Raw genomic sequence first — 24840 nt, 5'->3', positions numbered from 1 at the left:
GCCCCCCCTAGTGGATCATTTTAAGAGCGCAGGACATTCCCCGGAGAGCCTCAAATGGGTGGTTTTAGAGAAAGCTACCGTAGGCCCACGGGGTGGTAACATCACTAGTATCTTGAATACACGCGAATTAAAATGGATGTTCTTTTTTGATTCAATTGAAACTGGCTTGAATGAACACGATAGTTCCTTCTCACAGTTGGCTACGTTATCATAAACTCAAGGTGGTCTGCCATCCATATATCCTTACATACCATACATCATTCCTACATGATTAGCACTGGCCTTCACCCTCATGTGAGAGGTGCGCCAGAGTGATTGTGATGTATATAAACAGGATACAATGCTTGTTTTTCCACTCTTTTGACTTGGCCTTTACCCCTATGTAGGAGGTACGCCACTAGCATATCTATGTATGCAATGAACATTGGTTAATGTAATTGTGGTTATGAAACTCTCCACTGGACTAACAACCCTATGTTAGGACCTAATTATGATGAAAATGTATTTCCTTCTATAAATCTAGTTTCGTATACCCGTATACAACATGTACCAGGAGCGTTTTCCAGTACACCGCTCTACTTCATTAAGTGTCTATGATTAACATAATATATCCTTTTCACATTGAAGAACCTTGAGTCATTTTACTAACTTTGTAAAATCGAGCGCGAGAATGTCTTTCTCATAACAGCTCAAATAATTTTATCTACTATATTATGCAGTCATACGCGATTTGAGTCTTTTTTCCTTGTTCCCAGTCGGACCACGCATCACGTGGGACGGTCTCCATGGTGAAATAGCAATACAGGAACTGCAGCTCGCCATTGCGAGGTTCTTCGGCGTCCTTTGTCCGATTCATTCGGCATTTCCCAGTAAGTCACCTAGACCCGATCATTTGCGCACTCGTTGCTTTTCCAACTTGATCACTCCCCCCGGCCCCCTTGAATCATTATTTGTCAATTTATTTTCACAGGTCGTCCTGACTTTTCATTCATTGCGGGTCTTTTGGGCGTCTCCTACTGGTACCGGGTAAGCAGTGTTTTTATGAATTTTTAAACCTCGGTAATGAACCCATGGTTATATGCCCACCGGCATATGTACTTTCGATTGACTGGCTTCATTTTACCATCAGGGTCATTCCTGTACCGCACTCATCGCCAATTGCATCTCGTGGTATTATTGGATTTTACCACGTGGTAAGTTTATTCCCCTTTTTAAATTTACCTGACTGCATATGTTTATTTTCCTAGCCGGCGCTCGGTGATTACATGGCCCCCCTTTTTACATTTTAGGCACGAACCTCTTGATTGGATTCAATTAGATGGTGGCCCTACACGGAGTCCATCTGACTACGATTTCACGGTAATTTATCACCTTGAATTATCATGTGAAGGGGTTTGCTGTACCCACTTCTTCCCCCAGTCCCTGTTCTCTACCGTTCCTACCACTGTGGTTTAATCCTAAATATGGGTTCTCTCTGGAGCCCAATTAATTAAGTTCAAAGAATAATTACGAATCGGACAATCATCAAATGTTTACTTATTTTGTAGAACAGCTCCATTAGATCCATAATTGTAACTATTCTTTTTGCACGAACGATCAAGAATTTTTTACTTAATTTGAGTTTACCTTATCTTGTTCTATCGATTGTGTGCCAACTTTTGGTTTAACTATGTTGAGGATCTCCCGATATATTGATTTCAATTATTAATTTTACATATTAAACTAGGTTGCCCAGCCCCTTATCTGTCCTGATGAAGACCCCACAGCAAGGGCACAACTGATCTCTGCATCAGAGGGTCGAAACGTCGACAACTACCCACTGCGTCTTCAACTCCACTCCAACATTTGTTTCATTCATTGTTATCTGTGGAGTATGATTTATTGATTCAAATGTGATGAACCATTGGTCCACTACACTGTAATAATTTGATAATACAGGGCCCGATTCACAGAACTAACTTAAGACGAAATCCTAAACTTACTACTTTTGGTATTCACAGAAGTTAGGATTTTGTCTTAAGTTTGTCTTAAGACAGACTTAAGTTAGTATTTTGTCTTAAGTCTGTCTTAAGTCTGTCTTAAGACAAACTTAAGTCAAAATCCTAACTTCTGTGAATACCAAAAGTAGTACGTTTAGGATTTTGTCTTAAGTTAGTTCTGTGAATCGGGCCCACAGTATTCATGACCATACGATTTTACTGTCACGTACCTTGTTTATCACCCTATCCTCACCAAAGCACCTATCACTACCCCCTCCCTACCCTCATTCCTCTTGGGGCACTGTACAACCAATTGTATTATTGATCTGCTCGTATATATATTCAGTATACTTGGTCCCTCTGTGATTAAAACAATGTGGACCCATTTATTGTTTGTGTAATTCATTGCTCAAATTTTTTACATATCACGTCACTTTCTAGTTGGGACCCCTCCCTCTTAGTACTTATTGAACCCAGGTCCCTTTGACTATGTTTGGGTAAACCCTGTTTACATACTCTACTTCGGGCAGACACCAGTCTGCGAGGTTTTCTTTGTTCAATTTAATTGTTCTCAGCACACAATGGTAGATAGAAAACTTCTCTCCTACTCTGAAGATTATATAGATAGACTACTAGAGAATCCTGACAATATCTTTCTTTCAACAAATATCCCAACAATTGATTTCAGTTTGAAAGATAAAATATCACGGTTGGAACGACTGGAGAAGAAACTGGTTCAGACCAGGTGGCATGGCCATCTCCTAACCAGATATCTCACGGAAAACATCATACCAATAGGACTACAGATAAAGATAGAACCGGCCATATTCATTGAGGTACCAAAATTTAAAGAAGGATTCAGCTACATTTCCAACAATTGTTCTCGACATTGGATGGTCCTTGGTGTAGAGACGGCCGCTGAACAAATACGAGTCATCACTGCGGAGATCAAGACACTCAAAGCAGAAATAGCGGCTGATGCCAACTTCGCCAGCGCGAAAGAAACACTCACCAATCTAGAGGCTACTCTCAAAGATTTCGACTTAACCACCCAAAATCGCAAATTGGAGAAATTAGCCAGAGACATTCGGTTGTATGATAAGAAAAAAACCTACCCGTATCTACAGGAGGATTACTTCCGGCAAGATAACCAGGGTCGGTTCTCCAATCGGGGACGTGGTCAGTTCAGAGGCAGACGGAACTACTATACCTTCTCAGACTCATCATATAGTTCAGAAGGCGAACAAGACCAAGCGGGCCCAAGCAATCTCTACAATTACCCTGACTACGGATACCAGCAACATCAATACAATCCTTTTTTAGGACAACGCCAAGGGTCATGGCGCCCACCCCGAGGCAGAGGGAACAACTGGCAGAGAGGTCAACAACGGACCCCCCAACAGAACCCGAGCAACTGGGACGGAGGACGGGGCCAACCCCAGAAACTGGTACACTTTCAACCAGAACAACATGGTGAGAGAGTAACCCGCAACAAAACCTACAGGTGGTAGAAACTTCCACAGCCCTCAGCCCAATTGTGAATATATCCCAACAACCTTTGAGCGAGGATGAACTCAAAGTGTTGAGTAAAGGATTGTCCTATGTTCCCACGCACACACCTGATAATTTTGTGGTGCGTACCGAACTATTCAAATTCTTTCGGAAAATCCGGCTCAAATACTTCTTCCGGAACTCCGACCAACAAACCAATTCATCAACAACAGGATTGAGAACGCCTTCCACCTTCGTCCCCTTCGCTAGCACGATGAGTCATAAAATCCTAACCTATGAGGCAGTGGTATGGAGAGATGTACAACAATTGTTGGAAACCAGAACGTTTACCAAATACAACACCAGCAAACGAGAAAAGGAAGCGTTACAAACCCTAGCCCATAATACTCAAGTCGTGATAAAACCGGCGGACAAGGGCGGGGCCATTGTTGTCCAAGACACCCTTGCCTATGAAACTGAAATTCTTCGACAACTGGGAGACCACACCAGCTATCAACAGTTACGCTCGGAACCATCCAAAGTCATTGCCCAGGAGATCCTTGAATTGACCCAGGCAGGGCGCGATCAGGGTTTCCTTTCTGAGAACGAGTTCAATTACCTCAATCAGAAACACCCTCGGCTGGCAACAATCTATACCTTACCCAAAATACACAAGAGTATGGTCACTCCACCGGGACGTCCCATTGTTTCCGGGTGTGGATCCATCCTCGAACCACTGGGGAAATATATTGATTTCTTTTTGAAACCTCTGGCGGAATCATCTCAATCCTACCTGAGGGACACCATGCATACTATCAACATCATTGAGAACTTATCGTTTGATTCCCATCATCAACGATTAGCCACATGTGACGTGGTGTCACTATATACATGCATTCCCCAGCAAAGTAAAAGTCAAGTCCACATTTGTAAAGCGCACAATCACCCGTAAGGGTCTCTAGGCGCTGGGGGCCGTCGGGAAGATTAAGCAAGCTATTGCCCAGAGTCACATGGTGCTGGGCAAACCTGCCGCCGGAGCCGGGGATCGAACCGTGATCCCCAGATTCCAGCGTCAGTCGCCCTGGCTGCGGCGCCACACCTCTCCCCCAAGAGGCACTCACTGTGATATCACGCTGCTTACAACAACTTCCTGCCCCAGTACAAGTACCATCTGAATTCATTGTGGCATTACTAAGAATAGCCATGACCAAGAATTTTTTCTTCTTCAAAAACAGATTCTACCTACAGACATCAGGAGTAGCCATGGGCGTACCCTTTGCTCCTGATGTAGCGATACTCTACATGGCAGCTTTTGAGGAAGACACGGTTCTCAACCAAGTCAATCCATTCAGAGACCAGTTGGGTCTCTGGATGCGTTATATTGACGACATTTTATTTATCTGGAATGGGAACCAGGAAGAACTTATGTCTTTTTTCACATGGCTAAATCAACAGTCATTATATTTGAAATTCACAATCCAGTCGGATAATCACACCATCGATTTTCTAGATATCACCATATATGAGGAATCTGGGACACTGCTTACCACACTGTTCCGTAAGCCGGCGGAAAGAAATTCATTATTGCAGTACAACAGTCACCATCCCACGGCACTTCGTGATAATTTACCATTTGGCCTATTCCTTAGAATCCGTAGGAACTGCTCCAGCAAGGACAATTATTTCATACAATCGGAGGACCTTGCCAACCGACTGCAACAACGTGGATACCCAAGACGTCTTGTAAAGAAAGCACGTAAACGTGCCTGGTTCTACCCCAGAGAAGAATTACTTGTACCTAAAGACAAAAATAACCAACCAGAGAATCGGATGGTATGTGTAACGACCTTCAACACTAAAAGCAACAGGATTAAGCAGATAATGAACCAGTACTGGCAACTGATAGCAGATGACATCAATCAGACTGAGACTCCCCTTCATGCTTTCAAGAAGGCCAAGAGTATTAAAGACTTTGTAGTCCGATCATTCCTTCCAATGCCGACAGAGCCCACCATTACTTCTATGTGGGACCTACCCCCAGTGATTGGTCATTCTAGATGTGGGCAGTGTAAAGCTTGTGATACCACCATCCAAACCAAGGAGTTTGAACATTGCCAACGTAGAATCATGCTAAAAACACATAGCAATTGTAATTCCATCAATGTAATCTACGCAATTATTTGCCCATGTGCGAAAATCTATATTGGACAAACACAACAAAAGGTTAAGGCCAGAATTTTACAGCATATGAGCAGAATCAGGTGTGAGGCACTGGGGGCCCCCCTAGTGGATCATTTTAAGAGCGCAGGACATTCCCCGGAGAGCCTCAAATGGGTGGTTTTAGAGAAAGCTACCGTAGGCCCACGGGGTGGTAACATCACTAGTATCTTGAATACACGCAAATTAAAATGGATGTTCTTTTTTGATTCAATTGAAACTGGCTTGAATGAACACGATAGTTCCTTCTCACAGTTGGCTACGTTATCATAAACTCAAGGTGGTCTGCCATCCATATATCCTTACATACCATACATCATTCCTACATGATTAGCACTGGCCTTCACCCTCATGTGAGAGGTGCGCCAGAGTGATTGTGATGTATATAAACAGGATACAATGCTTGTTTTTCCACTCTTTTGACTTGGCCTTTACCCCTATGTAGGAGGTAGGCCACTAGCATTTCTATGTATGCAATGAACATTGGTTAATGTAATTGTGGTTATGAAACTCTCCACTGGACTAACAATCCTATGTTAGGACCTAATTATGATGAAAATGTATTTCCTTCTATAAATCTAGTTTCGTATACCCGTATACAACATGTACCAGGAGCGTTTTCCAGTACACCGCTCTACTTCATTAAGTGTCTATGATTAACATAATATATCCTTTTCACATTGAGGAACCTTGAGTCATTTTACTAACTTTGTAAAATCGAGCGCGAGAATGTCTTTCTCATAACAGCTCAAATAATTTTATCTACTATATTATGCAGTCATACGCGATTTGAGTCTTTTTTCCTTGTTCCCAGTCGGACCACGCATCACGTGGGACGGTCTCCATGGTGAAATAGTAATACAGGAACTGCAGCTCACCACTGCGAGGCTCTTCGGCGTCCTTTGTCCGATTCATTCGGCATTTCCTAGTAAGTCACCTAGACCCGATCAATTGCGCACTCGTTGCTTTTCCAACTTGATCCCCCCCCCCAGTCCCCTTGAATCATTATTCGTCAATTTATTTTCACAGGTCGTCCTGACTTTTCATTCATTGCGGGTCTTTTGGGCGTCTCCTACTGGTACCGGGTAAGCAGTGTTTTTATGAATTTTTAAACCTCGGTAATGAACCCATGGTTATATGCCCACCGGCATATGTACTTTCAATTGACTGGCTTCCTTTTACCATCAGGGTCATTCCTGTACCGCACTCATCGCCAATTGCATCTCGTATTATTATTGGATTTTACCACGTGGTAAGTTTATTCCCCTTTTTAAATTTACCTGACTGCATATGTTTATTTTCCTAGCCGGCGCTCGGTGATTACATGGCCCCCCTTTTTACATTTTAGGCACGAACCTCTTGATTGGATTCAATTAGATGGTGGCCCTACACGGAGTCCATCTGACTACGATTTCACGGTAATTTATCACCTTGAATTATCATGTGAAGGGGTTTGCTGTACCCACTTCTTCCCCCAGTCCCTGTTCTCTACCGTTCCTACCACTGTGATTTAATCCTAAATATGGGTTCTCTCTGGAGCCCAATTAATTAAGTTCAAAGAATAATTACGAATCGGACAATCATCAAATGTTTACTTATTTAGTAGAACAGCTCCATTGGATCCATAATTGTAACTATTCTTTTTGCACGAACGATCAAGAATTTTTAACTTAATTTCTTAATTTGAGTTTACCTTATCTTGTTCTATCGATTGTGTGCCAACTTTTGGTTTAACTACGTTGAGGATCTCCCGATATATTGATTTCAATTATTAATTTTACATATTAAACTAGGTTGCCCAGTCCCTTATCTGTCCTGATGAAGACCCCACAGCAAGGGCACAACTGATCTCTGCATCAGAGGGTCGAAACGTCGACAACTACCCACTGCGTCTTCAACTCCACTCCAACATTTGTTTCATTCATTGTTATCTGTGGAGTATGATTTATTGATTCAAATGTGATGAACCATTGGTCCACTACACTGTAATAATTTGATAATACAGTATTCATGACCATACGATTTTACTGTCACGTACCTTGTTTATCACCCTATCCTCACCAAAGCACCTATCACTACCCCCTCCCTACCCTCATTCCTCTTGGGGCACTGTACAACCAATTGTATTATTGATCTGCTCGTATATATATTCAGTATACTTGGTCCCTCTGTGATTAAAACAATGTGGACCCATTTATTGTTTGTGTAATTCATTGCTCAAAATTTTTTACATATCACGTCACTTTCTAGTTGGGACCCCTCCCTCTTAGTACTTATTGAACCCAGGTCCCTTTGACTATGTTTGGGTAAACCCTGTTTACATACTCTGCCATCTAACAAAGGCAACTAAGAAAGTGACATTTAACAATGGGGTCGCTTGGGACTTAAGGTCATATTCCAATTGTAATACCAAAGGCGTGGTCTATATGATCACATGTGCGTGCAATTTGCACTATATTGGTATGACGACAAGAAAGGTTTGCACACGCATGATAGAACACCGTAGCAGCTTCAGATGCGAACATTCTAACACCAAAATGACCTCACACTTCTTAGAAAAGGGACACACCACCAATGATTTCAACTGGGTGGTCCTTCAGACTCTAAAGCCACAATATGACCTAGAAAAGAAACTACTGGAAAAAGAGCAACGCTGGGTCTTTAAGCTTAGGTCTCACGTCTTGGGTCTAAATAATGACATACCATGGGGGCAACTGACATAGACAACCACTCAGACAGCAGTTTCCCACAAATATGAAGTGAAAAAAGATAGCACAGACCCTTGTCTGAATGTACTGGGAGACTGGCCCCATAATAGGTGTTGTAACACTACTATATATGCATCCATCCCATCTGATATACATGAAGGGAAAAACAACAACTACTACCATTAGTGGCACCTAACTTAAGCATTTAAAAAACAAGATACGATCAGAAAAACACTGTGTTGATACCCTAGTAATATATGATAAGAAATTTAAAAGAAACAAGTCAAAAAAATTTTTTCAACCAAACAAATGGGAGATACTCATAAGACACCGATTATTAACATGAGAATGAGTAATTTATCACTTTCAAAAAACGAGACCCCTTTCATATAAAAAATAGTTTTGAATAGTAGAAAATCCGAGGGTACACACAAGATGGCGCCCGCTCCTTTGGATACTACCACATATCAGGAATTATGTCTGATTTGAGAAAATTGCCCAGAGTTTTTCACTTTTATGAGACCATAGTGTGCGAATTCGTAAATAGATTCTTTTTTAGAAAATGAGGCTCCTATGAGGTGAATATTATATGAAAGACTGTATCAGAATCCTGGAATACACCTAAGATGGCGCCCGCTATACACGCGACCACCACGTGTACACGCGCTAGTCTTTCCATTCTCTAACCAGGAAGCAGGATACATGAGCAGGCACCGCCCTCGGTCCACTAACATTCGGACAGGAGGGGTTTGCCTAGGTGAGACCGATTGTGGTATCCCGGCAGCAAGTAAGTGTGCTTTTTTGTAGCGTTTTTGGAGGCACAGACACTGGGATAATCTCCTAGTTCTTTTACCAGCCTTTTGGAAACATTTATCTAGGGAGACAGCTAAGGCTAACAGACACCATTCTTTTTTTTCCCCAGATCTACCAGGATATTGTACCCCTATCGATTCCATGGGGCACAGTTAAGCCTCTTTTCATGTATGTAAAAATGTCTTTGTGTGAGCTCAGTTACAACAGTGTGGTTGTGTTATGTGTGTGTTCACTGTGTGCTCACTAAGAGGTGCTTAACCACGTTTTCAAAACGTATTCACATCAATGGGCCACATGAAACACAGTCAATATTCTGAAAGGTCCATGCGATATGTGTGTCATGTGAGATTACAAGGGGAATTTGATACCCCTTAACTATCACTACTGTTTTCCTTTTATTTTACAGGACCACGTGATTAAGTTTGGTTGCGTAGGTACCAGATGCATGCCTCATTTATTTGCAGCATTGAATTATTTTTATATTTAATAGCTTATTAGGCTTTGGATAAGGAGTGGTGAACACAGGGCTGGTCCCTGTGTAGCCCTGAGGAAGTGCTAGGGGGACGCACGAAACATGTTGGCAGACAGGAGTTGTTAGGTACACCTAAACCCATTACAATTTAGGTATCCTACCATTTCTACCCCGTTTTTTAGCTTTGCCACCTGGGAGCCTGAATAAAGTATTTGCAACTCACTAGCCAGGTAATTTTAACTATCACATACACTACACTCCTTCACATCACATTCCTTGCACCACTCATAGTCTTTTGTAAGTGCTCCTACGTAATTCCGCAAGTCGTAGCACGCCCCAGTCCGTAGAGGGCTGGGATGGCCCCTATGATGAAGCATGTCACCGTGGGGCAACCCTGGTGAGTGAGGGGACACCGAAAAAAAAGGAATATTTCCCTTTTTTTCTCTCTTGGAACTATTGACACTATTCCAACACCATTGTGTGCTTTGGGAATAAAGTCATAGATTACGGCTGGGCTCTTGATCTCTGTCCTCAGAGATCTTGTGTGACCTGTCCAGGGTCAGCCAGTCCAGGCAAAAAAGGAAGTTCACACCCTTTTCTTGCCTGGGCCCCCGCCATTCTCGCCCTTATTTGTAGGGATGGGTGGGTAATTCATCGCTGGTCTGCTGCCGCCGGAGCTGCTTAGAGAGGACAAAGAGGGTTAATTCTGCCCCTCCCAATGCTTTTATACCCCCGGAGGATGGGAGGTCGACCCTGCCCCTCTGATGACGTTGCGCTCGCATGGGCCCGGCTCAGCTTCCACCCCTCTTTTAACTTGCTGTCTCCTCCCTGTCCCCGTTCTACCTCGAGGACATCTATTCTGGCTCCCGCCCGCTTACTTCATCTCAAACAATGTGGACAGTGGGCAAGGTGACATGAGGGACCTTCTTATGAGTGACTTGGCAAAACAAAAGGCTCTGACAGAATAGAGGAGGCTGGAGACTTCCATTGGCAGTTTGACAAGTTAGTATAGGCAATGATCCACACGGCAACTGAGGCAACACATGTCAACTTGTTTGGGGCTTTGGAATAAACAGTGATCGGCCCAAGGCTATTCTTCTTACTGTCCATAGTGTAACCTCTGACTGAGGCTGGTTGGCACTGAAAAAACAGGTATGACCTCTGCCATAATAGCCATAGAGTAAAGTGCCTCTCTGACTGTGATTTGATACCAGAGTTTTTATATCTGATTGCCAATTTTATTTTATTTTATGCTGTGAAAACAAATGCATAAACTGTGGACACTAGTGCTTCAGCAAGACTAAACAATCATGGCAAAAAATGTGTCATCTTGATTTATCTTGAATTGATTTGCATCCGTAGCTAAAAACAATAAAATCACGCCAGCTTACAAAGTAAGTGGACATGATGTTATGTCAGCCTAGACAGTAAGCAGACATGATGTCAACACATCTACACGTGTCTTGAAAACTTCACCCTTTCTATGAAAGAGAAAAAAGAGTCTGGAACAAGGCACAGAATGAAAACAGAAAAGTCTGCTAGGGCTGAACAAGGCAAAAAGAAAAATGTCAACAGGAACTTCTACAGCATTCACTATAGGCTCTCCTTAGTCTCCAGAACTGGCTTTGCTCTTTCACTAACATTAAGGTGAAGGCCTACATCTATCACGCCATCACACTACGGTTACAACATACATATAGATATTGAGGAGAGTGGGAAATAGTAATACCAAGCAATAACTGTACACAGAACAAATACATTACTCATCTTCCATAGTAACTTGTAACACAATTGTACACACAATTATTTCATAATTAGCATACCAATCATTTACAGTATAACCAGATAATCAGATTGTAATTCTCAATACTTGTTTCCAACAGCAATTACTTATGTTTTTTTCAAAAACGAATTGTTAATCAATTACCCTCTGTCCATTAGACCTTCAAGACAAACCAGATATGTTTGGCCTTCAAAATATGACCGAAGGTAAAGAGGTGAATGTGTTCTGCAGGGCTCCTGGAAGATGCTCGGGCACGCCCCCCATCATCACCTGGAACACGGACTCAAAACTGGAATATAAACAACATGATTATATAGTTAATCAAACTGGGGGCTCCAAAGCTCACATGTCCAGACTTACCTTCAACGTTACCAGGAAGCACAATAACATATCTCTGAAGTGTACAGCACATTTTCCCACAGGTGAACATATCCAGGACAATCATTTCCTCATTGAAAGTAGAATGTAAGTATAGATGTATCCAATTACAAGGAATAACATCTCTATCCTATGTCAGTTTTACATTTTAATGCATTCTAGAAGGGGGCGTGGGGGTTGATTTAAATGTTTTCCAACTAAGCTATTGTTTAAAAATGTGTAGCACAAAACATGATAAATACAGACCATGAAAGTACTGAAACTTAAATTTAAATAGATTAGGGGTGAAATGAAAATGAAAGCAATACTTATCATTCTCAGATTGATAAACAGCATGCACCTTCATTAAGAAGTTTTTATAGAGTGACAACATAAAATTTAGAACATTTGAGATAATGTTTTATTGTGTTATAGTACATGAGGGCCTATTCACAGACTGCACTTTGTAGTATGTTTAGTACTACTACTGAGGTACTACTTACATTGCACAAAATGCTATTTTCAAACATACGTGTGAAAGATTCTGCCTCCACCGCTCGGGGCTTTTTCTGCCAAGTTTTCAGCTTTCGGTTCAGAGGTCTACGTAAAAGTCCGATATATATGTATTTGTAGTAAATGTGGTGTTATTATTATTATTTAGCATTTGGAGAGTGCGTAGCTACAGAAGGCATCCCAGCGCTAGCGGCCAAAGAAGGGGAGGGGGTTACAAGTTCAAGGCGGGGACTGGGTTATAGGCAAGTGTTTTGGAAAAGCCATGTCTTGAGGAGTTTACGGAAGGGCAAAAGATGGGGTTCCATCCGAAGGTGTAAGGATATTGTGTTCCAGAGTCTGGGCACATTGCAAGCAAAGGATCTTCCTCCGCTTCTGGCCCTCCTGATTTTGGGAATGAGTGCAAGGTTAGGGTGGGTCGAGCACAGACACCTCCCGGGGCGATGGAAGGTAATGAGAGATTTGTTAATGGCTGGGCCCTTTCCCCGTAAAGACTTATGGGCTATACACAATGCCTTGAAGTTAATTCTTTCCAGAACAGGTAGCCAATATAAAGTCTTCAGCACTGGTTTGGCTGACTGTTTTTTTGGAAACCCTAATACCAATCGGGCAGCGCAATTCTGCGCGACTTGAAGCTTTGTGTTGGTCGTGGCGCTCTCCGCAGGGTCCCTCCCAAACGTTTTGTCCACCACCCTCTCATTTTTCCTGAATTCATTTTTTTTGCCCCAGGGACTCTGCACTTTACCACTGTTTACCATTGCTAAAGTGCTCCCACCCCTTAGCATGGTAAAATTAGTTAATACCTGATTGGTATATTTAATATATTTGTAAGTCTCTTGTAGACCCAGGGTCTGTTAATTAAATGCCACTAGTAGGCCTACAGCACATAGTGTGCCCCCCACTTAAGTAGCCTCTTAGAATGTGTCGCAGGCCTGCCATTGCAGCCTTAATGCAGTTTTAAACTACCAATTCAACTTGGCTATATAACCTGTCTAGCCAGGCCTTAAACGCCCCTTTATTGCACATAAGTGACCCCTAACGTAGGCCTTAAGTACCCCATTGGACAGGGTGTATTGTAATTAAATAGTTGGGCATGTACGTTTAAGTTTTACATGTCCTGGTTTTGTGTTCCACGGTTAGGCTCTGTAGCGAAGCAGCTTATTTATTACATTGTCCTATATTTCACAATAACATTTCAGCTGTAACCTGTTGCACATCTTTGCGAGCATATTTGCGTGCATGACAATGTTGGATTAGTTTATTTGAAACTACTTTGTTTACACATCAAGCTTGGCTCAGCATTATCGCGATGCCTTGTACATCATGTACAAGGCCCTTCTATGCAATATGTTCAAATGTTGTTCTATTTTCATCCATTGGCGACAGGGCCATCTACATATCCAAAACATCATAATCTATTCGCACATGGCAAAGCTGCTTTGTATTATAAATAAAGAACATCCTAAGAGATTATTAGAGGAGGCACTTGAGCTGACACCAAGGGTCCCTGCATGCTGACATTTCTCATCAGGTAATGGGGTTGGCTTGTCCCTGGGGGGGATTCTTGGCCTCACACCTACACACACTCTAGGTACTCTCAGAGAAGGGTTTTGCATAGTAGGATTATGCCAGATAACTGCCTGATTTATATGCCAGCATATATACACTATTCTGGCATGATGGTAGAACTATATCTACTTTTTATGCTTTTGATGCTCGTAATCACTTTAATCTGCTTCTGTCTATTGATTGTCGCAGCACATGTATCCTATACAAGAATAACGTTGGTTCAATACATATTGAAAACGTCCCACTGTGTATTCTCAGTATATTTCTCTGAGAATAAGTAAGCAAGAGTAACTGAGCAAAAGGTACTGATTTGCTTCCACGATCCCAGTGGGTAAGGGGTTGTCATGTTCAGTGGTTGCCAGAAACCATTCCCTCCCGGGTAAAGTTAGGGGGGCTTATGGTGGCACTCTGATCCAGCTGGTCTATAGGCCAACAATGCCTGTGGGGGTGTCCGGAATCAGTCTAGGCACCAAGCCCTTGGTTTATGTTGTCCGATAAACACAGAGGTCCTATGGATTCGTAGGAACTACATAACACTAGTAGTGAAAATCTCCTAAATTCGTTTTTCACTACTGTGAGGCCTACCTGTCCCACATGAGAACATTGGGTAATGATACATTTTGATTTGGACAGGTAAGGGTCACAAATGGAAGATCTATAGACCAGGTGTACAAACAAGGTTACTTTAATCAGGCTTGGTTCCAGGATAGATGAGGAGGAGAAGAGGAGTAGATAAAGCATAGCCCCACCAGGAGCAGCCTCCCTGCTGCTCAACCTGCAACGTCCAACTGGCACTCCACATACAAACAGGCAATCAAGCATTCCGTGAGGTCATCAGGCATTCTATCACTCATCGTGGCAGAGCAGTAAGGGAGGAGACAACTACAGAAGAGGAATGACAACAAGTATTTTACGACCGTAAGCATTTCATGTTTGCTATCTATCAAACTGTGATTATAAATCCTCTTTAATGGTAAAATCAAATGTTAAATTATAAGTTTGTCAATTTGGCACTCTTAGAAAGTTGGAATTTTCTTTCCCTTAGCCATTTAGTGCCTGTAGCCTATCCTAGGTCACATGGCTGGGTGTAGTTGGCAGTTGGACTTTGCTAATTCCTCCTTGACAGTCATATAATTGAGGGACTAGGTGTGCCTGACTGGGCCATCAACTGGCGGGATGGGAGTGGAGCTGGGCACAGGCTCACTTGCAACGGAGTAGGCTGTGTTTTGCCTTCACAAAAAGGACTTGTCACCACTGCATTGTCCCTGCAGCCATTGTGGAGCCAGGGGAGTCAGGAAACTTTAAGCACTTCAAAGGGATTTCAAGTCAAAATTAAAGTTTATTGTGATCATTGATCTTTAAACCACAAAGAATACACATTTAATTTAAAATTCTTAAAATAATTACTAAAACCGCAAAGGGATTTTTGGTAGAAATTTCTCATAAATCAAAGAAGACATCAGGTACAATAAAAGGACCCTCTAACCCACTCTTCAGTTCACGTTTTGGACTTGCAGAAGGACGTTCAGAGTAATTGTAGTATGTAGTAAGTCATGTGGTTTACATGAAGGAAATGTATTGTTTGAAAACACATAGGAAATGAGGTTCATGGAGTGATGTAAAGATCTTCTCAACTGCTATGAATTGACCACGGTTATCAGTTCCTATTTATTAAGATATACTAGAATGACTACGATTTTAACAGGTGTAGATTGCCAGGATAGAGAGCCTATATTTTGGAAGTGCTGAAATGTTATCTAAATGCTAACATGTGTGCTGATTTGCAGTGATGTGAATGGTGGGTTTGATTGAGAATGAATAGGAAGTGTGAGGAAGTCTTGAGCGACTGAAGTGACATTGATTTGAACAAATGAGTGGGTTGCGTAGCAGGAAATGGTTAAAGATTTGAGGCTTCCAAAGACCACTCACCGGAGCTGCCCTGCCGTGAGGGGAACGGCCGCGATATATTGCTTCTCCCTTCAATCCCTGGTGAGGGAAACGGCTGCCATCTGCACGCTACACATCCGCATGCCATAAGGGGAACGCTGGAGCGGACCACATTTCCCAGCAGTCCCAGCGGTGCTTGAGGCGATGTGAAGGAAATTGCGCCCGGAGGCGGGATACAAACCACCAAGGCCTCCCGCAACACGGGACGCGCTTCCAAAGACCACTTACTGGAGCTGCCCTGCGGGGAACGGCCGCGAGATATTGCTTCTCCCTTCAGTCCACCGTGAGGGAAACAGCTGCCATCTGCACGCTGCCTGTCCGCACGCCGTGAGGGGAACGGCTGGAGCAGACCACATTTCCCAGCATCCCCCAGCGGTGACTGACGTGACGCGAAGGAAATCACGCCGGAAGGAGGGATAAAAACCACCAAGGCCTCCCGCAATGCGGGACTCGCGCGGGCGTGCCCAGGGCCAAGGGTGGGCCCGTCTGTGCCCGTCCGGGCCTGTACAAGACTGGGCTGGGCCACCCCCTTTCATCTGAGTAGTGAGTACCATCTTATGGACCTCTTCCTTTGCGGGACAATTTATGAACTTGGGGATTTGCAAACTAATACCTCTACTGTGCTTGCGATGTGTCTAATCTTTTGGGGTCTGTACATTGTTGCAGCACAGTAATTCACCTATAACTGTGTTTTTTAGGCCTTGTTGTGCTTAAGAAAGGAAGTAGTTATGGGAAAGTCCACTCCCCCCCCGCCCAAGGCCTAACAGAAACCCCTCAATCAAACACCTATACCACAGCCAACTGCGATTGATAGAATGCTGAAACAGGTTTCCTGCGAAATGTAACGCACAGAGAGGCGTTTGTCTCTTACACCAAGAATACATAGTATATTCCAGTTGGTGGAGTTAGATACCCCTGTGGCATCCTAACAACAAGCTCCTTCCACTTCCCCAGATCTACCCCCTGTTCAAGAAAATGTATCTATAATGAGCGCCAGCAGGGTGGATAAGGGAGGGAGGGGGAAAAGGAAAGGAGCCTCCAAGAAGAACTGCACAATTAGGGTATTCTGTAGGGATTGTGCCCACAATCATCGCAGGTTGCAGCCATTCGGATGCTTGTGAAAATAATATTTCCGGGCCCCAGGGCTGGGCTCTAGCGTTGAAATTGGAGCTTAAATCTTTTTTAGACCAGCTCTTTAAATCTGAATTGAGAGATGTACTGAAAAGTATTGCCACTCTAAAAACATCTCTAGATGCATGGGGGACTAAAATTGATGTAGCTCTAAATACTATTGACACCTCCAAGTCCACAAATAGGGCTACTATCCCCCAAGGAATGCAGGTCTCCTTGCCCCCTGGTGACCAGTAAGACTCAACTGTGGGCCAAATCCCTGTTCACCACCAGAATTTATCCATCCCGACCAACTGCCCCATCCATACAAACCAACTCCTGAGTAGCCCTCACCACAGGGCCCATCCAACCTCTGTCAATGATCAAAATCCTAGTGCTGTGGCACATAGTACAGGTATAGTTGATGTCCAGAAGGCGCCACAACCAGTGCCAAGCCACACAAGGAACACTACCCTATCTAAGTCAAGCCTGATACACCCCTCCTTCCCTTGCATCGATTTGCCCCCAGAATCAACACCCTATGTGGTAATTTTAGCAGCAGTTCCACCTTTGGAGGCAGGTCGGGGTGAAACATTCCTGGAATTAAAAAATAAATCTATCCACTGGTTGAATAAACACAGACCACTCCCCACTCTAGTATACACCTAAATTGTATTCACCCGCAGGGTTAGTTGGCTTGGGCAGAGACAAAAAGATATTTTAGGGGATTGTGTGTTGATAAATTTCAGAGACAAAAGGGCAGTCCAACATATCCTTAAATGGGGACAACGAACAACAACTGGAGGTATACAAGCACTCCCTTTGGGCTATTTCTATCCCCCTAGCCTTCTCTTAGTCAGAGTGGATGCTGTGTATAAAAAATGGGAAAAATGAGCCCAGAATATATGAAAACCTGAGCACGGTCTCAAATTTCCCCACCAAATTTCGTTACCTAGAAGGTCCAAATCTTGGTAACCAATCTCCAGCAATTCCTTCTAAGATTATTCCTTTGGTTGGAGAACGGAGTGTACCTAATTTTCTTCTAAGTAATCCAATCCAACCCATACAGGAATGTCTAAGGCATTGAGAGCAGCCACTGACTATCCCCACGAACCCACAGCAGGGGGGGACCCTAAATAGAATAATTTTGGTTGTCACCTAGTTTTACAGCAGAGTGGGACTTCCATACAGAACACCAAGATCTTATCCTGGAACGTAGCAGGCCTAAGTTCAAAACTGGATCTTCCAGACTGGGGCTCCTATATAGATACCCATGAGATCTGCCTGTTTCAGAAAACCTGGTCAAGGAATCTCCCACATAGAGTGGGGTACGTAGCTTACTCTACCCCAGCTATACAAGGGCCCAGGGGGAGACCCTCTGGCGGCCTCTGTATCTGGGTTGGTATACACATGGGCTGTAAAATCAAAGTGATAGAAACATTGTCCCCTGACATCCAGTGTATTCTTATGACATTTTTAAATAATATGAAAATAGCTCTTATAAATATCTACTCACGGCCAGTGAAACAGGGGCTGACAACGCAGGTTTTAGACTGTTTGGCAACTTTCATACACACATCGCCCGAGACCTCGCACATAATTATCGGGGGGGATTTTAATTGCCACTTTGAACCTCTAAATGGCCTAAATACCCCCATCACTAGTGAGGAGGACTCTGTATGGTCAATCCCTGATTGTAACACCTACCCGGTCAGGGGTTGGTCCCCCATAGTCCTGCAGATGAACTCCCTTACCCGTACATATTTGTTAAGGGCATGTAATGGACGCTTCCCATCCGACAGCCCGGGCACCTCTACATACAACAAGCTGGGCCAAACATCCATATCGATTATATACTGGTAGACGTGGAGTTAATGCACAGAGTAGTGGATTTTGTTGTAAATCCTCGCTGTGAAAGTGACCACAATCCGCTGGTCCTAGATATTAAACTGCCGAAACTGGAGCAAGACTAAACCCAACCTTCCCAAGATATCCCAAACTTGGTAGCAATAGAAAGAGGCAGAAGAGTTCGCTTGGGCACATTTGCACAGTCATTTGACAAAAAGGCTACTCTCTACGAACAAATTATTCCCCATCTGGAACTCGCATTTCAAATACCAACAAATGACTCCAGCCCTGGCTGTCTGCAGGAAATAGCCAACAATCATCAGGAAATGTTTGCCAAAATCGCAGATTTTTTCTCACACAGTCTCTATACACAATTTTGGCCCTAAAAAAACGACTCCTGGTATAATAAATCATGCGGGGATGCCTCTCTGCTGCCTTCAACACAGTCGACTATACCACTGTAATATGCACCTGAGAATCCCAGCGTGGATTCATTTGCAATGTCCTTGACTTGTTCTCCTCTTACCTTTCCAACTGATACCACTTTGTTCACAAGGGTACCTCCAGATCATAAAAGATCTCTTTCACCTGTGGAGTCCCCCAGGCTCCACACGGTCTCTTTCATCTTCAAGCTTTAGATGAAGTTGTTTGGTCTTAGTCACAAACACTAGCATCAAGATTCACCAACATGCCAATGACACTCATCTCTACTTGAAATTAGCCTCTTCTTCAGACACCCAACACTTCAATCACTGCCTGCACATAATTCAGACATGGATGTCCAGCATCTACCTGAAGCTCAACACAACAAAGACAGAGTTCCTGATATATGCAAAGGACAAAAAAAAGATGCATTACAAACCTTTTTGAATGATATGAACTTTGACAGTTTTGAACCCACAACTTTCACTGAATGGCAAGTCATGTGGATTCACCATGAACATCAATCTCACCCCCACTGAACGCATTGTCAAGAAAAAGATGGCATGGTACCAGTGCTCTCTTCTAAAGAAAGTCAAGGTTTTTTCCAGAAAGCGAACTCAGAACTTCTGTTCAAGCCTTCATACTCTTGAATTTGGTTAGTGGTAATACCTTACTTCATGGAATTCCTGACTTCCAACTGGCACCCATTAAGAGCATCCTACACGGACCAGCATGATTACATCAACACAATCCCGATGGAACTCCATTGGTTTCTGCTACCTTGCTTGCACCATCTTTACAACCAGCGGAATCATTTGCAAAGCCATCATGAACAGCACACCCAGTGCCAGAACACCATCAGACTGCAGACTAAGAAGTCTTAAAAAGGAAAAAACAGACAGCCATCCTTCACCATCTATGAAAGCAAAATCTGGAACCACATTCCTGTATCCATTACAATTGCCCCAACACTGATCCTATTCAGTGGCGGGTTCTCCGCAAAGGCAGAGGAGTGTCGCCCGACTGCTATTCAGCAGTGTAAGAAAATATAAAATGATAATAACTCAATGTTATTATCATTTAATTTTTTCTTGTTGCTGGCACGCAGATTTGGGAAGCGGGCGGGGCATCTCTGCGGGGCATCTCTGCAGAAGGGACAGGGGAGGGGAGGAGTGGTTTTCACTCTTTACGGGCGCGTGAATATTTGGCCGGCTGTCTCGCTGCCTCCCCGCCCGGCCACTCCATTCAGTGCCGACCACCACTGCTTCTATTTAGGAGTCGAAGGCGCATTTCTTTAAATAATGCTACATCACAAAGTTAAACTTCCACAACCCTGCTTCCTCTTCTATTATTCTTGGATTTTATGCATGTCTTTCACAATGTACGGCCCTCTGCTGCCTTTTGGCTAGGCTTCGCTAAAGAAGTACCTTGTACATACATACATATATTGGATAAGTGGATGAATGGAAGGAGCAGATTGTCAGAATAAGGGACTAAGGTGGGATATCAAGATCTGAAGGAAAGTGGTGGGTAAACAGAGCTTGAAAGGAGAGGGAGGACTGCATGTTGTGAGTTAGAAGTGATATAAAGGGAGTGGAATGAGTTGAGAGGAGTTTTGTGGCGGCAGTAAGGAAGGAAACAGATTTATTAGCAGATAGAGCAAGTAAGAAAAGATGAAGGAAAATATGTGGGTCAGACATGAGAAGAGGATGTTGAAAAAAAGAAGCTGATAAAAAAATGATGGTGGATCGGGAAGCTAAGGGGGAGGTCTGAATGGAAAAAAATGGGTGAAGTGACTGAGTAGGAAAAGGAGATGGTATTGCAAAGGTGAACTGATAAGAAGGATTTGTAGAGTCAAGTGGGGAGGGTTGTAAATTCAGAGAGAGGCATGTAGTGGATCTATCACATTGGTGCTAATGAGATTTAGTGCATGTGGATGAGGGGAGTAGGATTGTAGGTAGAAGATACAAGGGGGATGGAAGTAATAAATGGTCAAAGGTTGGCTGGCAATGCTTTAGGGTGAGGAGAGCTGAGGTGTGAGATGAAGGGAGGAAGAGGAAAAGTGAGCTAATAAAACAAAAGGATAAAGATGATGGAGCAGAATGGCAGAAGAAAGAGAGGATAGAGGTTGAGGAAGGCAAGAGAAGACAGGATTCAATAGAAGAGGAGGAGCTTGCCAGGTTTCAAGGTGGAATTCTTTGCCCCTCTATTGTGACTCTATTCTTGTCTGTTATACACCTTTAGGAGTCCAAGGTGGGCCTCAAGACTCTGGTTGTAAGTTGTAGGGTTAGCAAAACTCCTGCAAGGGGATCCTACATATTTCAATCCCATACGGAAAACTGTTGCTGGCACAATACTGTGTGCCATATCTCCATGGCCTTGAAGGCGGGGGCACCTCCTGAGACCAACTGGCACTTTTCACGGTGCTTGTGAATCTAGTGTTCCTAGGGAAGGTGTGGGAGCTCACCAGTAGAGCTAGATGCCAAGAAGAGCAGCTTCAGATGAAGAGCACAATTTTGACACTGAGTCACGTGTCAATCAATGACAGCTGAAATGAGATGGCAGATTTTGACCAATTGCAAGGTGCTGTATAAGAGCTATGGGCTCTAATGTTGGAGAGCAGATGGTCCCAAAAGAATACAAACTGTGAGGGACAACAGAGAAATCAAACTCAACACATCTAGATTTTCCAGGTAAGGTGATGAAAAATCAAGGCTCTTGTTCATTGTAACACCCTTGATCGTGCTTGTATTGAGAGACTTTTTTTTAAAAAACTTTATTTTTCAGGTTTTGTCAATGAGGTAAACAGGTTAAGTGAATTCAGATAGACAACAACACAGCTCATAGTCATTAGTTCGTACATGTAGCCGCGCACATCATCAGGGCAAGAAAGACATGGCAATATAATCTTACACTTAGCACACAAGGCCTCTCACTCCAATTTGCGGACCGTAAGTTACATAAAAGCAGCAATTCAACAAATCTAAGCATTTCCACAAGCGCTCAATGTAGTTCATTATAAGAGTGTGCATTCACACATGTTAAAAGAGGATCCAGGTAGTAAGCGAGCAACCCCTGTAGTCCGAGTCCTGCAGGTCAATCATCACATCTTGTAGTATGTTTACAAGTGGCCCCTCCCCCACCCCCGCATCCAGTTCCTAATGGTGCTGTAGAGTGTCTCGTACGAGGATGTGTAGTGAGCTGCTCTTTGGAGGCATTATGAACGTGATTCGTGAGGTGTCTCCGCGGTGGTAGGGTCGTCACTGTCTAGTAGATAGCACTGCAGTGGAGCCCAGATATCAGCCGGCCTTGAGGATATCGGCAATAGCTCAGCATAAGTAGCAATCTGTTCCTGACAATATATAAGATCTTGTAGCCAATCCTAAAATTTGGGGGCTCTGCCTCTTCCCCACCTACATGCCACTCTTCTTTTAGCCACAAGGAATGCCAATGCAATGAATTTACGATCTGCTGCCTGTATTGGTTCTACGTATCCTAACAGGGCAAGGACCGTGGAGGGTTCCACTACTGAATGTATCATCTTTGATAGCGCCTCAAACACCTGGCGCCAATAGGTTTGCACCCCCTCGCATTCCCACGCCATGTGCAAGAAGTCGGCTCCTGGTGCGTGACATCTGTCGCAGGTGTCGTTGTCACGTAGGTAAAACCTGTGCATGCGAGCCGGAGTGTAGTATAGCCTATGTATAAACTTGTAGTGTATTATCCTAAATTTGCTGCTTGACGAGACACGTTCAGTTTGCTGTAGGCAGAATTCCCATTGCTTATCCGTGAGCTCAATACCTAGTTTGTGTTCCCATTTTGCCTTAGCCGCAAGTGGTTGCCTATCTTTCAACATGTGCACTGTTCGGTAAATTGTCGAGACCAGTTTTTTAGGAGTTTCATTCTGAAGTATGCGGTGTAGTGGTGCAAAGATTTCGGGTTCATTAGGAAAGTCTGGTGTAATCGATCTCAGTCCCTGACGCAGTCGAATATAAAAGGTGTCGAGGGGAGACGGATGTGCGCCAGCGCATAGATGGTCCAACGCGCGGAATGACCCTGCATGATATAAGTCCCCTCAGGTCGTGATGCAGAAGCGTTTAGTGAGTTTTTGGAAGATAGTCTCCTGTAGCAGGGGCCTGTCCGGATGATAGGTGAGAGGTAATAACGGTGAATATATCATGGACGCATTTGGCATAACTCCTAGTCTAGCCCATCCATTGACAGTGCTCATAACCGTTAATGGCGTCCGGTCTCTCCCTTGGGAGGGGGTGTATAATGCTCCTTCTATTGGGATTGGATGAGCAAGCCAATGTTCAGCTGCCACTTGTGGCATATACCGAGGTTGGCATATCCAGAAATAGGCATAGTGTCCTTGAGCAGAGTAATAATACACTTCGAAATCAGGAATACCAAAACCGCCTTGATTGTACGGTCGAACAAGGGTATCCCATTGTAAGCGGGACGTTTTCCCTCCCCACACCAACCGAGTGAGTTCCGACCGAAGCTGGTGGAAGAAGTACCGTCCAGGGTAGAACGGTATGTTCAGAAAAAGATAGAGTAGTTGTGGTAAGATCACCATTTTTATTAAAGATGCTCTGCCAGCCATTGACAGCGGCAGCGCGATCCACCTTGTGATATTATCGGCTATACGGGACATGGTCATGCCATAATTTAGTCGAAGTAATTCCTCTCTGTCTTTTGTTACGCGGATACCCAAGTATCTAAGATCTTCCTCACACCATGCAATGGGGTAATCCAAAGCAAATTTCAACGTGGATGTTGTCAGGGGAAGTAGACACGATTTACTCCAGTTAATCTGTATGCCAGAGAGCCTGCCAAACCGGAAAAATTCTCTGAGTATGGGGTTCAGGTTATGGCTGGGGTTTCGAATATATAATGTGATATCGTCTGCATACATAGATATCAAAATCTGTCGCTGGTTACATTGCTACGCTTTATCCTTATGATGTTGTTGCAGCTTAGCCGCAAGGGGCTCAGTGGCAATTGCAAAGAGCAAGGGCGACAAGGGGCAGCCTTGTCTCGTGCCTCGTGAGATGGGAAACTCTGTGGAAAGTCTCCCGTTAATAATAACTTTAGCCACTGGTGAGGTGTACAGCAGTTTAATCCAGGACAAAAAGAGGATCAGGAACCCCATGTGTTCCATTACCTTGAACACATAGTCCCACTCTAGGGAATCGAAGGCTTTGGTGGCATCTAAGAATATAGCGGCCATGGGCAAGTCCTCATGAACGTTATTCATAATCGTAAAGAATGTACGCAAATTATGGGATGTTGCCCTGCCCGGGACAAACCCCGATTGATCCGGTAATATCAGATTAGGGAGAATCAAGTTGATACGGGTAGCAATGAGTTTGGCCAGTATCTTCACGTCGCAATTTAACAGCGACAGGGGCCTATATGAGTCGCAACTACTCGCCGATTTCCCTGGCTTTAGTAAAGACGTGATAAGCGCAATGCGCATGAAAGGGGGGAGATGCCCTACCTCCAGCGCGTCCTCATACACTTCGCGCAGTATCGGGGCCATGAATTCAATGTAAGTTTTGTAAAATTCCACTGGGATTCCATCTGATCCAGTGGCCTTGCTCGATGGCA

General features: G+C 43.7%; 1 pseudogene; it reads left to right on the top strand.

The window, feature by feature from the left end:
- Positions 1 to 24840, top strand: part of LOC144769687 (sialic acid-binding Ig-like lectin 13) — a 126285-nt pseudogene that overhangs the window by 11849 nt on the left and 89596 nt on the right.

This window comes from Lissotriton helveticus, chromosome 7, assembly GCF_964261635.1.
Source record: "Lissotriton helveticus chromosome 7, aLisHel1.1, whole genome shotgun sequence".
Classification (NCBI taxonomy): domain Eukaryota; kingdom Metazoa; phylum Chordata; class Amphibia; order Caudata; family Salamandridae; genus Lissotriton; species Lissotriton helveticus.
Note: the sequence above shows the minus strand (reverse complement) of the source record. Positions and strands in the feature narration are given on the sequence as shown.